This window comes from Notamacropus eugenii, chromosome 2 (assembly GCF_028372415.1).
Source record: "Notamacropus eugenii isolate mMacEug1 chromosome 2, mMacEug1.pri_v2, whole genome shotgun sequence".
NCBI lineage: Eukaryota > Metazoa > Chordata > Mammalia > Diprotodontia > Macropodidae > Notamacropus > Notamacropus eugenii.
This window is the reverse complement of record NC_092873.1, coordinates 358,180,401-358,195,089: the sequence shown is the minus strand read 5'-3', so window position 1 is coordinate 358,195,089 and position 14,689 is coordinate 358,180,401. Positions and strand designations below refer to the sequence as shown.

Genomic DNA, 14,689 nt, shown 5'->3' with positions numbered 1-14,689 from the left:
TGGCAGACAACTTGAGCCAAAGCACAAAGGTAGAAAGGGGCCCTAGATGAGTGTAATCTGGTTTAATTTGAGCAAGATGACATGAAGGGGAAAAAGGTGAAATAAAGATGGGAAGGTAGGCTTGAACCAAATTGTATAGGGCCTTAAATGTCAGGATTTTGAGAAAGGAGAATAAATATTTTTATAATACCTACTATGTACCAGGCACTGTGTTAAGTGCTTTACAAATATCTCATTTGATCCTCACAACAACCCTGTGAGGTAGATTGTAGTTGAGGAAACAAAGGTTAAGTGACTTGCTCAGGGTCACACAGCAAATAAGTGTCTAGAGCAGGATTCCAACTCAGTTCTCCCTCACTCCAGGCCTGGGCCTCTCTCCTGCTGTATAAACCTGGTTGCTAGCTGATGAGGATTTTTGTATTTAATTTCAATTCAGTTCAATTTTATTCAATAAATATTTACCAAGTACTTAACCCTAAATGTGCCAGGTACTGTACTAAGCACTAGGGATACAAAAAGAGGCAAAAGACAGTCCCTGTCCTCCAGGAGCTTAAAATCTAATGGGGAAGAAAGCATGGAAACAAATACAAAGCAAGCTATATAGTTAATAAGAGGGAAGGCACTAGAATTAAGAGGGGCTGGAGAAGGCTTCTTGTAGGAGATGGGATTTTAGTTGGGAGTTAGAGGAAGCCAGGGTCAGTAGTTGGGGTGGAGGAGGGAGAGCATTCTAGGCATGGGAGATAGCCAGAGAGAATGTCTGGAGCTGAGAGATTGTGTGTCTTGTTCAGTATCACTGGACTGAAGAGTATGTGTTGAGGAGTGAGGTGTAAGAAGACTGGAAAGGTAGGCAATGTATTTGGGAGGCAACGGGAGCCACTGAATGTATGGAGTAGAGGAACAATTAGATCAAAGGGATCCATGAGGCATATTGCTTGGGAAATGCTGTGAAGAAATGAATTGAAGAGGGGAGAAACTTTGGGCCAAAAGATCGGACTATGGTATGGAGAGATGAGACCCTAACTTAAAATGATTTCATGAGAATGGAAAGGGATCAGGGAAGTAGAATCATTCAACAGAAGATTAAAATTTGAAGGAATCTTAGCAATAATTTAGTCCTACCTTATTTTACAGATAAACAAACTGAAATAACTTGTTCAAGTTCACACAGATGATGGAAATCAACACCAATTATCTTTCCACTCCAACATAACTACTCAGCAAGACTTGACAATGGATTGGATTGGGGGGTATGGTGGTAAGGGAGAGGGAACAATGATTTTGAGGTCAGTCTTGGATTTCAAGGGCTGTGAAAGAAGTGGGGAGTAGATACAGGGTTTTTGGGGAGGCTCATTAGTTTAGTTTTAGACATGTTGGACTTAAGATACAAGTAGGTCTTCCAAGGGGAAACCAGTAGACAGTTGGAAATGTCTGAAAGACTGAAAGTTGAAGCACTTCTGTTGAATATAAGGTTTGGGAATCATCTGTAGAGATGATAATTGAAGCTAACTGATTGTAGAAGATCACTAAGGGGGAGTGAATAGAAAGAGAAGAAGGAGGGACTTCTGGTTAAGCTAGTAAAGTCATTCCAGCAAACATCATAAAAGGATCCCAAAAGAACCAGTGGTAAAGAAATCTGAGAAATTTTTTTTTTTAAAAAGCAGAAATAGTTTTCTCCATCCAGTCCAGAACTGCACAAAAAAATGACTGGGATCCTTGGGAAGCCAGTAAAGGTAGATGTCTATGGATATCAGTATGAGTGCATGTAAACACCAAAGTCCAAAGTGTCTAAAGTGAGCTTGGGAAATCTATGAGAGCTGCTGTAGTGGTGAAAAGTGTCAATGGACCTGAAGCCAGATGAGCAGAGGTATTGTACACCAGTACCAATGACAATAATAATCCAGTGCCTGAAGCCAGATCCTGGTCCTGACCTGTCACTACATAAATGGGGGATAGAAGAGACTTGCCTAGGAAGCAACAGACTAGCCAGTTCTGTCTGTGGGTGTCAACTCCAGAAAGAATGACTCCTTAGGCAGCTTACTCTTTTATTTTGTCATTCATAAAATAAGGAAAAAGTAAACTTCCTCAAGTTATGGTGGAAAAATGAGCTATAACATTATTTTTAGGGATTGAAATACAATCATCATCATAGCTAGCATTTATATAGCTTTGCAAATTTATAGGTTTGCAAAAACTTTATAGACATCGCATCTGATCCTAACAATTCCCATTTTAAAGCTGAGAAAACTGAGACAGACAAAGGTAAAGTGACTTGCCCAGGATCACGCAGCTAGGAGGAGTCAAGATTTAAACTCAGGTCATCCTAACTCCAGATCCAGTGTTCTATCCTTTGCACCCTCTACCTGCTGGGAAATGTATGACTGGAAAAAAGGGTCAGTCATACAGCAAGAATAAGGACCAGCAGATGGTCACTATGAGTGCTTCACTGTTTCTCATATAATATTAAAATACCCAGAGGAAGGCCTCTAGCATATTGGATAGACATCTTCATGGCAGATTTATGGGAGAACTGTTATTTGTCCTTCATTCTCAAAGAGGACCATAAAAGGAAGGTGATGCCGTGACTTGCAAGTGAATTGGATTTAAGTGAGAGAAGACTGTACAAAGTCAGCAGCCTTATTCTCTCCATGGAAGTCATCTGCGTCCAGTGACAAGACAGAAATTAAGACAATGGAGATGGTCCCTATGGGAGAATATACAAGAGTCAAACAGGATGAGAAGATATGGATGGGTAGTAACCTGTACTTTTGGAAAGTGAACCCTCATCAATGTGATCATGGAGTCATTGAAATTTCATTATTCTCAAAACTTTTTGGATCCTGCTGATGTTGTATAATACACTTTTAGTTATCCCTCCAAGCTGGGCACCATCTAAAAATTGCTGAGCATGTCATTTCTGACTCTATCTAAGTCATTGATAAATATGTGGAATATCATATATCCAAGGACAAAACCCTGAGAAACTCCACTAGAGACTTCCCTCCAGGCTGACATTGATTTATGAATCAACACTTTTTGGCTCTAGTCACTCATTCAGCCAGTTCTAAAGCCCCCAGTCCGTGCACTCTCATCTCTTCCACATTTCCCCATCCTCAGTGGTATCATGGGAGACTTTGTCAAATGCCTTGCTGAATGACAATCTCTGAGTTTCCTTCTAAATCAATTATTCCTTTGATCCCAGGGTAGTATTTCTACCCCATTCTCTTTGAATTAGCACTCAGTAGTTGGATACTTAGTAGGATACACTCAGGTTCTAGGGTTAACTTGACTGTAGATTCCCATGGACATTCTTTCTTGAATCTATGGTCAGCTCTCTTCTTTGCTACCAAAAGTCTTGTTCCTTGAGGCTCCTTGCTGCTTGTCTATGTCAGTGTCTGCCTAAAGAGGCTTTATTTCCTCTTCCTGTTGGATTTGGTGTCTCTTACTAGTAAAGTATCTCTACTTCAAAACTCCATAGCCTATGGAGGGGAAGAAATAGAAAATCCTTTCCTCTTGCCCCTTTGCTCCCCTCCTCCTCCAGAGGTGAAGAGTGATTTCCTCTCAAGGACTAGATTGAGGCAGGTAGTGGTGAAGTAGTGTTGAAAACCTGCATTCAAATCCAGCCTCAGACACTGGTTATGTGAATCTGGGCAAGTCGTTTAGCCTGTTTGCCTCAGTTTCCTTATGCAAGTCATGTCATCATTTCTCTGATGGCATGGTCTTCGGCAATGAAGGATGAATGCAACAAGGGATAAAGGGTATAGACACATCTTTACATTTAGTTTAACATCTCATTACTGCTCCTTACTTTCTATTTTATATCTTTAGCTGGGGAGCTTGTCAGAAACCAATCACACTACATAAGTAAAGAGTCTCTATTGGTCTTTTCACTCTTAAAGATTATTGAGGGTCCCTCTGAGACCTTTTTTTTCGTGGGTTATATCTATTGATATGTATTATATTAGAAACTAAAACATCTTAATACTATTATAAAACTAGTTTTGCAAGGACTCCTTAAATAAGCATCTTGGACAGAGGTATTCTGGAGTCAGCTTGATGGGTAAATTTTCATTTCAAGTATTTACATCTTGGAAACTGTCAAATGCAGAAATCAAGGCTTGACTTGTTCTGTTGATTGTCTAGACTTAAGAAGGTGATGGAGGAAATGTGAATAATAAAGATTAAACCTAAAAGTATATCTTGCACACTTTTTTCGGGGGTAGGGGGAGAGCTGGTTGTTAAATATTTACCAGTACACCTCTGGTCTTAAGGAAACCCAAGGATTATGAGACCACACTTTGAGAACTGCTGGTCTATAGCATACTTCCATTATGTTGTTATTCAGTCATTTCAGCTGCGTCTGACTCTGATCCCATTTGGGGTTTTCTTGGCAAAGATACTGGAATGGTTTACCATTTCCTTCTCCAGAGGATCCTTTTTGTCAATCAGAGGTTAAGTGACTTGCCCAAGGTCACACAGAAGGAAGTGTCTGAGACTGGTTTTGAACTCAGATCTTCCTGACTCCAGGCCCAGTGATCTATCCACTGGGACACCAGCTATCTCCTCTCCAATTTAGTAATCCTCTAAAAAAGAAAATGAGTTTAGTTTGACATACCTTCTGGCATGAACCTCTTCTAGCTCCTAGCGATCACCCTTTATTTTTCTAAGACTTAATGAACGGTCTCTGAATTATCTCTTTTAGGACCAGCTAAATATTCATGTCAGTTTTACTGGCTCATCTGGTGAAGAATTCACTCTCTTCCCTGCTTTTGAAAATTATAGCAAATGGTCATCTCCAGTCCCCCAAAACTCCCATTCTTCCAAGTTCTTCAATGACGATCAACAACAGTTCAGGATGCACATCTTTTTTTCAGTCCTATCCTCTACTCCCCTAGACATCACTCACCTAGGTCTGGAGGACAACTACATCCATCTCCAAAGAGATATCCAAAGACAGGTCTATATCCAAAGAGTGACTCTCCCTTTCTTCAGTTACTTAAATTTCAATTACTTGTTTAACGTTTGTCTCCTGCCTTTTCAATCTGAGGATCATTATCCTTGGTAAGAACAGAAGCAAATGGGATCTCTTTATCATCAATTGTTCTCTGACCCACACTAATCCAATGGTTCAATTCCATCTTTATTTCTTTTCTTTCTCTTCCTCTCCCTTCCCTCTCCCTCTCTCCTCTCTTCCTCTCCTCTCCCCTCCCCTCCATTCTCCTCCCCTCCTTTCCCCTCTCCTCTTCTCCATTCTTCTCTCCTTTCCTCCCTTTTTTCCTCTCCTCCCCTCCACTCCTCTCATCTCTCCTCCCCTCCTTTCTTCTCTTTTCTCCAACATAGCTTCTCTCAGTCACGTACAAACTCAACTAGTTCTGATTCAATTCTGACAGGACTGTACCTGTATGCAACTGTAGCTATTTGACTATTTTTCCATACTCTGTATACTTATTTGGGGCCTCTAGGTGGCACAGTGGATAGAGTATTTATTAGCTCTTGACCCTGGGCAAGTCACTTAACCCTGTTCGCCTCAGTTCCTCACTGTAAAGTGAGCTGGAGAAGGAAATGGTGAACTGCTCCAGTATCCCTGCCAAGAAAACCTCAGATGAGGTCATGGAGAGTTGGACACGACTCGGAGCAATGGAGCAACAGTAACAAGTGTTCTTATTCTTAAAATCTGGATTCATTGATGAGTATTTTGTGCAACCATATGTTATCTCTTTAGATACATTTTCCTGGAAGCTAGGTAGCTTAGCAGGTAAAAGCACTGTGCTCAGAGTTAAGAAGAATCCTGCCTTACACAGATACCAGACAAACCATGTAGGGGCAGCTAGGTGGTGCAGTGGATGGAGTACCTCTGGAGTCAGGAAGACCTGAGTTCAAATCTCACTTAGACACTAACTATGAGATCCTGGGTAAATCACTTGACCCTTTTGGCCTCAGTTTCCTCATCTGTAAAATGAATTGGAGAGGAAAATGGCAAATCACTCCATTATCTTTGCCAAGAAAACCCCAAATGGGGTCACAAAGGGTCAGACATAACTGAAAACAGAACAACAAAAAGACAACTCATGTAACCTTTTGTGCTGCACCTCAGTTTCCTCATTTGAAAAATTAGCATCTACCTAAATAATAACAACAACCTCAGGGTTGTTGTGAAGATCAAATGAGATAATGTTTCTAAAGCACTTTGTATACCTTAAGGTGCAATATAAATGTTAGCTATTATTATTTCTCCTTCAGAGCCTTCGATCCCTCATCAACAAATTTAACTTTGAAAGTTTCAGCCAATGGATTCCTATTTTTCCTCTGAATTTTTTGAAATTCATTCCCCAAGGTCTACTGTACTTATCATAATATATCATAATACTTATCTGTTATGAACTCTGAACTTCTTTGTCACCTGATTTGTCCCTTGTCATTACCACACAAAAACATTTTCCTTTATTGGTCATCAACACATATGTTAGCATCGAAAAGGGATAAAGACAATTATGAGTCAGGTGCTAAAGCTATTACAAAAAATGGCAGAATGTTCTCTAGTTCATAGGTCATATTATATTTAGAGCTGGGAGACACCTTAAAGATTATCTTTGTGTGCTATGCTATATCCATAGCACTCTTACAATGAACACTGGAATAGCCATTTAGACTTCCAGAAAGGAGAATACTGCTTTTCCTTTCAGGGTTTTAAGGGGTAACTCTAGGGATTTGGGGATTTCTGGTACTGTCACTCATGGGTCCCCCACCCGATGTGCTACCCAATATCAATCAAACAATGGATACAAATTAGTTCCTCCAAAAGAGATATTTACTGAAAAGATATAGCAAAGACAAAAATTGTGAAGTATTCCTCAAACTGAGGGTGCACTCCCCCCTCCACACACATAAAGTTTAAATTTAAAGCATAAAGGCACACACATATAGGGAGCATGTTGGGGCAAGACAAGGTTTACTTCATGATGCCTGGCTCTGGGAGTCCTTTTTTTCCTTTTGTGATGTTCTCATCAATGTGCTTTGGGGCAATGGAAAAGTCATTCCCTTGCTCAGCAGAGAAGACTCTTTTCAGGGCTTAGTGTCTTGGCTTGTGGATCAATTCATTGCTGGGTTGGGTCAGGCTGGTCTCTTGACTGCTCCCCTGACTCACTGGACTCAGCTGCTACTGCTCATAATTTAGATTGCTGATTATACCTGGTATGGCTTTGGATGGTCTTAATTACCCGGCCACTCCTCTCTTGGAATTCTTCTTCATCCAAGATTGGGAAAGAGAATCACAAAAGTAAACAGTGTCCATGTATTCATGGACAAATGGGTGGCTAGTGGGTATGCCTTATCTCCTACCTAGCAGCTCATTTCAGTTTTTGTATTTCTCATTGTGCCTCAAAAAAGGTCAATCCAAAGAGTCCTAATAATTATATAGCATCAACCCTTTAGTTACTCATGGCCAGAAGAAGTCGCACCAAGCCTCCATGTATTGGATTGGAACTAGGCAAGGAATGTTACATATGTTCCATGTATCTCACCAGGAAGGACAAATTGAAGAAGGATTGGGCCTTCATTGGCCCTCCCTGTCCATGACTTATATAAAGGAAGGACCCCTTCCCTTTAGTTGATATACTCAAAGGATCTAATCATAAGATGAGGTGTCCCTATTATTCCTTTCTGAAGTACAAACACTTTGACCAAATTGGAAGGCTTACCTCCATTGTCTAGAAGTCTAGTTGGCCTCTGAAGGATTTTAAGTAGCTAAGCCCTGGAGTTAGTCAGGAAGCTGTGATACATTGAGTGAGTCCAAGGGAAAGTCAGCCTTTGGAGAAGAGCCCAACTTTTCATCTTTGCAGGTTGCGAGGAGAAGCAAGAGAGGATGTTCTCCAACTTCTGTGTCTCTCTTCTACTGCCTCAGGTTCTCACCATTGCTTGATACAGTTAAGGAAATTGAGACCCCAAGGTCACACAGGTAATAAGCAGTAGAACTTGATTTGAGCTGAGGTCCTCTGACCCCAAATTCTGCACTCTTTCTGCTATATGTGAGGTTCTTACCCCTCCTGGGGTCCATGAACTTAAACAAAAGTCAGGATGATTGTAGTATTATTGGTTTCCTTTGTAACCCTTTATAATTGTCTTTTTCCATTTAAAAACATTATTTTTAGAGGAAGTCCATAAGTTGTGAACTGATTCAATCATTATGTAGAAAAATTTGGAATTATACCAAAAGATTTACAAAACCACGCATACACTTTGACCTAGCAATACCCCTACTAGGTCTGCATCCCAAAAGGGATAAAAAGCAAAGAGGAAAAAGACCTATTTGTACAAAAATACTTATAGTAGCTCTTTTCTGGTGGCAAAGAATTGGAAATTGAGGGGATTCCCATCAATTGGGGAGTGGCACATGAACAATTTGTGGCAGAAGGTTGTGATGGAATATTATTGTGCTATAAGAAATGATGAGCTAGACGCTTTCAGAAAAACCTAGAACTAGTGGGTGTTGCAGAGGTCCCTACTAATTTTGGCTTCATTTGGGAGATCAGTGACCCTTCTAAGACATATGGGGGAGGGGAGTCTGGGCCCTGTTTGCTTGAGGCAGGATATTGGAGTATCTTCACCAGCTGTCATCACGTAGCTTCTTTGCCTAGGTCTGGTTAATCATTGTAGAAAGGGAGTGAAAGGGAGGGGAGAGGTGGAAAGAGGAAGGCTGGACTGAGCTGGGCGAGGCTTCAGGGAGGGTTATAGTGGGGATCAGCAGGCTAGAACAGGATCTGGAAGCAAGACTGGAGCCAGAGCGAGTGAGTGTCTGGAATGACCTTTCCACTTTCCCTCTCAATCCTCAGGGCAGTCTCGGGGGGCTGAAGGAGTTGAAGTTGTTGTTGGTTGCTCCTTAGTTAGCTGGGCAGGTGTCTGGGTTTCCTGAAAGGGTAGCTGGGACTCTGACCCAAGGAAAGAAGGGATTGGAGGAGTAGGAGAAAGGGGTCCTGGGGAAGGTCAGGGTTGCTTTTCTCTTTGGGGTTCCAGGGAGATCTCTCTTTCCAGCCCCTCTTGGGTGTAAGGAGTCTTGAAATTACGGCAAATTTTTTAGGATGATTTCCCCTGGCTTGTGTTTGGGGTGGGGGAGGTAGCTCTGCTGTTTGGTTTAGGGGTAGAGGATGAGTGGGCTGAGCTGGGACTCATTTCCCTTTGGGAAGTCAAAAAATCTCAGGGAGGTCAAATAGGTATGTCTCTGTCTCTTGTCCTAGTCCCGAAGTGCTTTTCCTAAGTCACCTGGAAGGAGTGACTGGTGATAGCTCTCCAGCCCCAGGTGTCCTAGAGAACTGTTTTCAGGGTAGTTCGGTTTAAGAGAGTTGGACTGGGCAGTGGTCTTGGGTTCTAATCCTGTCTCTGCCATTTAACGGCTGTGTAATTTCAGGCAATCACTTAACTTCTCAGCCTCAGTTTCCCCATTTGAAAAATGAGGATATCAGTACTTACCTGCCTCCTTGCCCTGGGCACAGTTGGCCTCTCTGGCCTCCCTCTTCTCTCCTGCCTCTCTGAGGTCGGCCTAATGGGGGGACTGCCCTAGGCTCTCCTCTTACCCCTTCTTTTCCCACACTCTTCTCCACCCCACCCCACCCTGTGGCCTCTGCGCCCACAACCCTGGCATTTTAGTTTTCTGCTGATCTCAGGTAGAAGAACAGTATCCCCCAGGCAAAGGGTTCTGCTGCTCGTCTCAGCCTGTCTGGGCTCTTCTCCCTCCCTCTTTCCCTCCCTCCCTCCCTTCCTGCTTGAGGTTTCCTGAACATCCTTTGTCTGAGGAAGTTGAGGAGGGCAGACAGAAGGAGGGAATGAGGGCAGGAAGCGGGAGCAGTAAAAGTCTAGCATGATATAGGAGGAATTTGTCCTGTTTGCCTTATTCCAGACAAGGGTCCTTGACCAATGCATCCTAACAGGGGTTAGGAGTGGGGGTGGGGTCATCCATCACTGAGAATGAAGAGTTCTACTCGTGGAAATAGAGGCAAATAGGTGCTGCAGGGGGTAGGCTGCCAGATTTGGAGTCAGGTAGGATGAAGTTCAAATCTTGTCTCAGACACTTATAATCTATGTGTGAGCCTGGTCAGCAAGTCACTTCACGTCTTAGCCTCAGTTTCCTCAATTGTAAGCTGGGGATCGTGAAGTAATAGCACCTACCTCCCAGACTTGTTGTGAGGATCAAATGAGATAGCATATATAAAGCATTGTGCAAAAAGCATTGTGCATCCTATGGAAATGCTAGCTATTATTATTATTGTTAATGCTGCTTTTGGAGTCAGGTGGCTTGGGTGAGAATTCTGCCTCCACCACTCACTAGCTGCGTTTTTGTCATTTGTCCTTGGTTCTCGAAGAGGACCATGACCTCTGGAAGGGGATGCCATGACTTGCAAGTGAACTGGATTTCAGTGAGGCAGGGCTGTACAAAATCACCAGCCTCCTTCCCTCCTCCTGCCTCCCCGGGCCATCCGGGTCCAGTGACAAGATATAGATCAGGATGATTGGAGATGGCCGGGAACTAGCTGTGTGACCTTTGGCAAAGCACTTGACTCTTCTGGGTCTGCTTTTTTTGGTTTCATTTTCTTCCTTTGTAAAATATGAACATGGAGCAAATGGCCTCCTAAGTCCTTGCCATCTCTGACATTCCTATTCAATGGTTCTATCCCTTATTCTCCTACTTCCTTCTGAATTACCTGGCTTCCTCTCCTCTCCAGTATTATTACTCAAACCAGAGAATCTAAATAGTTAATTACTCTCCAGGTGCCTAGTCATCTGTAAAAATGATGGCATTGGACTATTCCATGTTTTATATATATATTCTATTTGTGTTCCTACTCCATAGCATAGGAACTCCATAGTTCCTACCCTCAATCCCTCCTGCTAGGTCCTAGGTCCCATGGTCCTGTGGCGGTCTGTTCTATAGCTAAATATACTCCCAATTCTCCCCTGCTCCTCTTGGACTTTTCAGAGAGTAGGGGGAGAGGGGGAGGGGAGAGTAAAGTTAGCAGATTGTGTATCAGATTTCCTCCCTCTAAAATCCTTTGCTACATTGCTATATATCTGTGCCGCTAACTTCCTGTGTGACATCCATCATACCATTGATTTCTTAGTGGACTCAGTTTCTTCATCTGTAAATCAAGGGAGGTTGAATTAGATGATCTCTAAGAGGCTCCTTTTCTTTCTTTTAAAAAAAATAGTATCTTTTCCAATTTTATATAAAGATAATTTTTAGCATTCATTTTAACAAAATTTTGAGTTCCAAATTTTTCTGCCTCCTTCCCCTTCCCTCTTCCTAAAATGGTAAGCAATTTGATATAGGTTCTATATGTCCAATGCCCCTTTTCAATTATAACATCAAGATTCTGTGAATCTATTTCTTGTTACCCTGTAGGGATTCCCTTTTGGATGACTTTTATCCCTCTCCTTTTACCATACTTTTTTTCTCATTTCTTCCCTCTGGGAACCCTCTTTGTCCCCTCACCCCTCAGCTTCCTTACACCCAGATCCAGAGAAACCCAAGGAGTTAATCTCTCTGAAGAAGTGTGGCCAAAACACCCTCCCCTCTATCCTATCCACATGAAGAATGCTGACTCACACAGTCCTCTCCTCCTTCTCCTATCCCCAGACACAGCTGGGAATGAGTGGCAGGAAGGAGCCTGGCCTGGCTACCTGAGCAGCAGGAAGAAGCTTGTAGTTTGACTAGACCTAGGTGCCCCAGGCAAGGGCAAAAGCAGAGTCAAGGGTTGTGGTGCTTGATTATGATGTCCCTGCCTGTAGCTGACCCCCTTTAGATCTGAGCCCATTGTGCCAGGAGTTGGGGGCAGGGAGAGAGCCTTAAGAGACAGGGATGAGGAGGAGGAAGAACCCAGCAGAAGACATCTGAAAGCTACTGCCATCCTGTATTGAGAGCTGCCTGAGGGTGGGACAGAGGGAGGGGTGTCTTGGGGAATCTTGCAGAAGAGTTAGGGGGCCGATCAGCAGCAGCATCTCTGGCTGGTAAGAGTGTGGAGGGGAGTTGGGGGGGGTTCCTAAGTTGGGGGTAGAGGAGTGTTCCCCAACAAGCGAAACCCAGGGAGGCATGGGGATCAAAGGATGGGGAGAGGAGAGCCTTCCAACTTCAAATTCTCTTATAGGATCAGGGTTCCTGGTCTTGGCACTGTCTAGTTCCAAGCCTCAGAGAGCAATGAGACTTTTCCTAAGGGAAAACTGCTTCTGTTTTCCTTTTTTTGAGATGGGGAGGGGTTTGCAGCAGTGACCTGTAACCTGGACACTTTACAGTGTTCTATGGCTTTGCATTGTGATGGGGGTGTGCCCAGCTGCTTCTGGCAAGGGTCAAATCAATCAGCCTTGACAGTAGGCAGTGTTTATGAGCCCTGCTGACTTTGGGTGTGTCAGGCTGTACCAGCAGAATCTTTATGGCCTGGCCTGAAGCCCAGGGACATGTAGAATGCTTCCTGGGAGAGGGTACTCTCTCTCCTGGTCCTCTCCTGGGATTTTTCCTATCCACTTCCCCCCAGGAGGGAATATGGGCAGAAACATAAAACGCATGGAAAGATGGGGACATGTAGGCAGGCATGGAATGGAGTCTTCCTCCTTTCATAAGTCAGAAGAATAGTCCTAAATATAGAACAGAGAGGAGAGATATAGGGAGCTCCCTGACTGAAAGACCTCCCAGAGGGACTTCTGTTTCTCTAAGGCAGGACAGGAGAATATTCAGAGCACTCCTGGAATTCACTATTGGGCATGAGCTGGCACTGCCCTCTGGTGGGCACAGAGAGGTGAGTGGAGTGTCCTAGCCCAACAGAAGAGACTGACAGAAGTTTTGAAAATCCTTGGATACTTCTCCCATCCTCCCCAGCCCCCTACTCCTTGCCCCCAAGATCTGGCATCCTCTATCTCCCAACTTCCCCCGTGCTTTAAAAATATTTTTATTATCAACTTAATATCTCAACAAATACCAAAGATAAAATATACTCACGTACTCTCTTCTCCAATGGCACTTTGATACCATCAACGTGGGTACTCCCTCTAATGGACAGAGCTCTTAGCCCATCCATGTCCGTCCATCCTGTATGAATCTTATTCATGACCTCCTGTATGTTCGCCACAGGAGACCTGTTCAATGTGCTAGAAACCTTCCTCAAATTCTTCTTTATTTTGGAATTTTATTCCTCATTTTGTTTATTTTCTCTTGTAAATAATTATTTCATGGCGGGGAGGATGGGGAAGAGAGTAAAAGGAGAAGGAAGAGGGCAGCGTTCCCAAACAGCTAATATTTATACATTATTTCATGGGAAACAAGTAGGTAAGACGAGCAAGAACTCCCCCAAAATTAAACTCAAAGAAAGCCTTAAACTTCAAACTATTTACGTTACAAAAACAATACTCACATAAACATTGGCAAAGTCACAACTACAGAAATGCATTTTCTCTATATCCACCTCTGATCTCTTTCCTTTTTTTAAATGCAGCTTTGTTATCAACACTTTTTGCCTTTATCTCAACTTCATTTGAATATATTCTTCCCTCTTTCTCTACCCCATTGAAATATATTGTAATATAGAAAAAGAAAAAAGCAACCTATCAAGACCAAGTCTGTGACAGCAGCAAATGTGGTGTTCCCTACCCATAGCCTATCTCTGCAAGTGGTCAAAGGCACGTTTGCTTGTTTCTTCTTCGGAGCTAAGCTTGCTTTGTTTTCCTGACTATTAGGTGTTTATAAAATTTGGTTTCCCCTATTCTTAGTTAGTGTGTCAATCCTTATCCCCATCTAAATCCTTATTTTCTTTGCTTTTCTTTACTTGATAAGGTAGATCTCTATTTCTTTGTATTTTTCATGCTTCTCATTCTCAGGAGTTTAATAATATCCATTGCATTGATTTACAGACACTGGTCAGTGACACAATAGATTGAACTCTGGAGTCAAGAAGATCTGGCCTCAAATCTGCCCTTGTACACTTCCTAGCTAAACGATCTTGGGTAACTTATTTACACGTTTTCAGCCTCAGTTTCCTCAACTGTAAAATGGGTATAATAATAGTTCCTACCTCCCAGAGCTGTTTTAAGATTCAAAGAGGTGATATTTTTGTAAAGTGTTTAGCACAGTGTCTGACATGCAGTAGTAGATGCTTACTAAAAATTTTATTTCCTTTCCCACCTTCCTACCTCGGTTTGCTCAAATTGTTGATTTTTATATATTGTTTGAAGGTTGGTAAAACACTTTACATACATTAGCTTCGTTAATTAATGGACATAGATGATAGCTAGCATTTATATAGCCCTTGAAGGTTTTATAAAGCCCTGTACAAATATTATTTCATATTATCTATACAACAGTCCTGCCAAGAGGTAGGTGCTATTATTCAGTTTTATAGATAAGGAAAGTAAGATTAAGAGCCTTTAAGTGATTTGTCCAGTCACCCAGCTAGTATGTATTTGAGGCAGGATTGGAGCTCAGGTTTTCGTGACTACAGGCATTGTGCTCCCCTGCACTGTCCAGCTGCCTAGTACCTGTTATTAGCTTTGTGACCTGGCTCAAGTCACTGGACCTTTCTAAGCCTCAATGTCCTTATCTGTCAAAAGAGAAGGCTATACCATATTATCTCTTAAGTCTCTTCCAGATAGAAATCTATGATTCTGTAATTCTTTTTTTTCCTGTTACAAATAAAGTTGCTAAGAATATTTTTATAGGAGC

General features: G+C 42.4%; 1 protein-coding gene across 2 annotated transcripts in view; it reads left to right on the top strand.

Annotated features, from left to right (window-relative positions):
- The first annotated feature begins 8,638 nt into the window (after positions 1-8,638).
- Positions 8,639-14,689, top strand: part of HAP1 (huntingtin associated protein 1) — a 30,190-nt gene continuing 24,139 nt past the window's right edge. Inside the window, exons 1-2 of one of the 2 annotated variants that reach the window (XM_072646441.1) lie at positions 8,639-8,780; positions 13,882-13,974. The gene's annotated coding sequence lies outside the window, so the exon portion shown is untranslated. The remainder of the gene's footprint in view (positions 8,781-13,881; positions 13,975-14,689) is intronic. The other variant, XM_072646442.1, reaches the window with a different exon arrangement.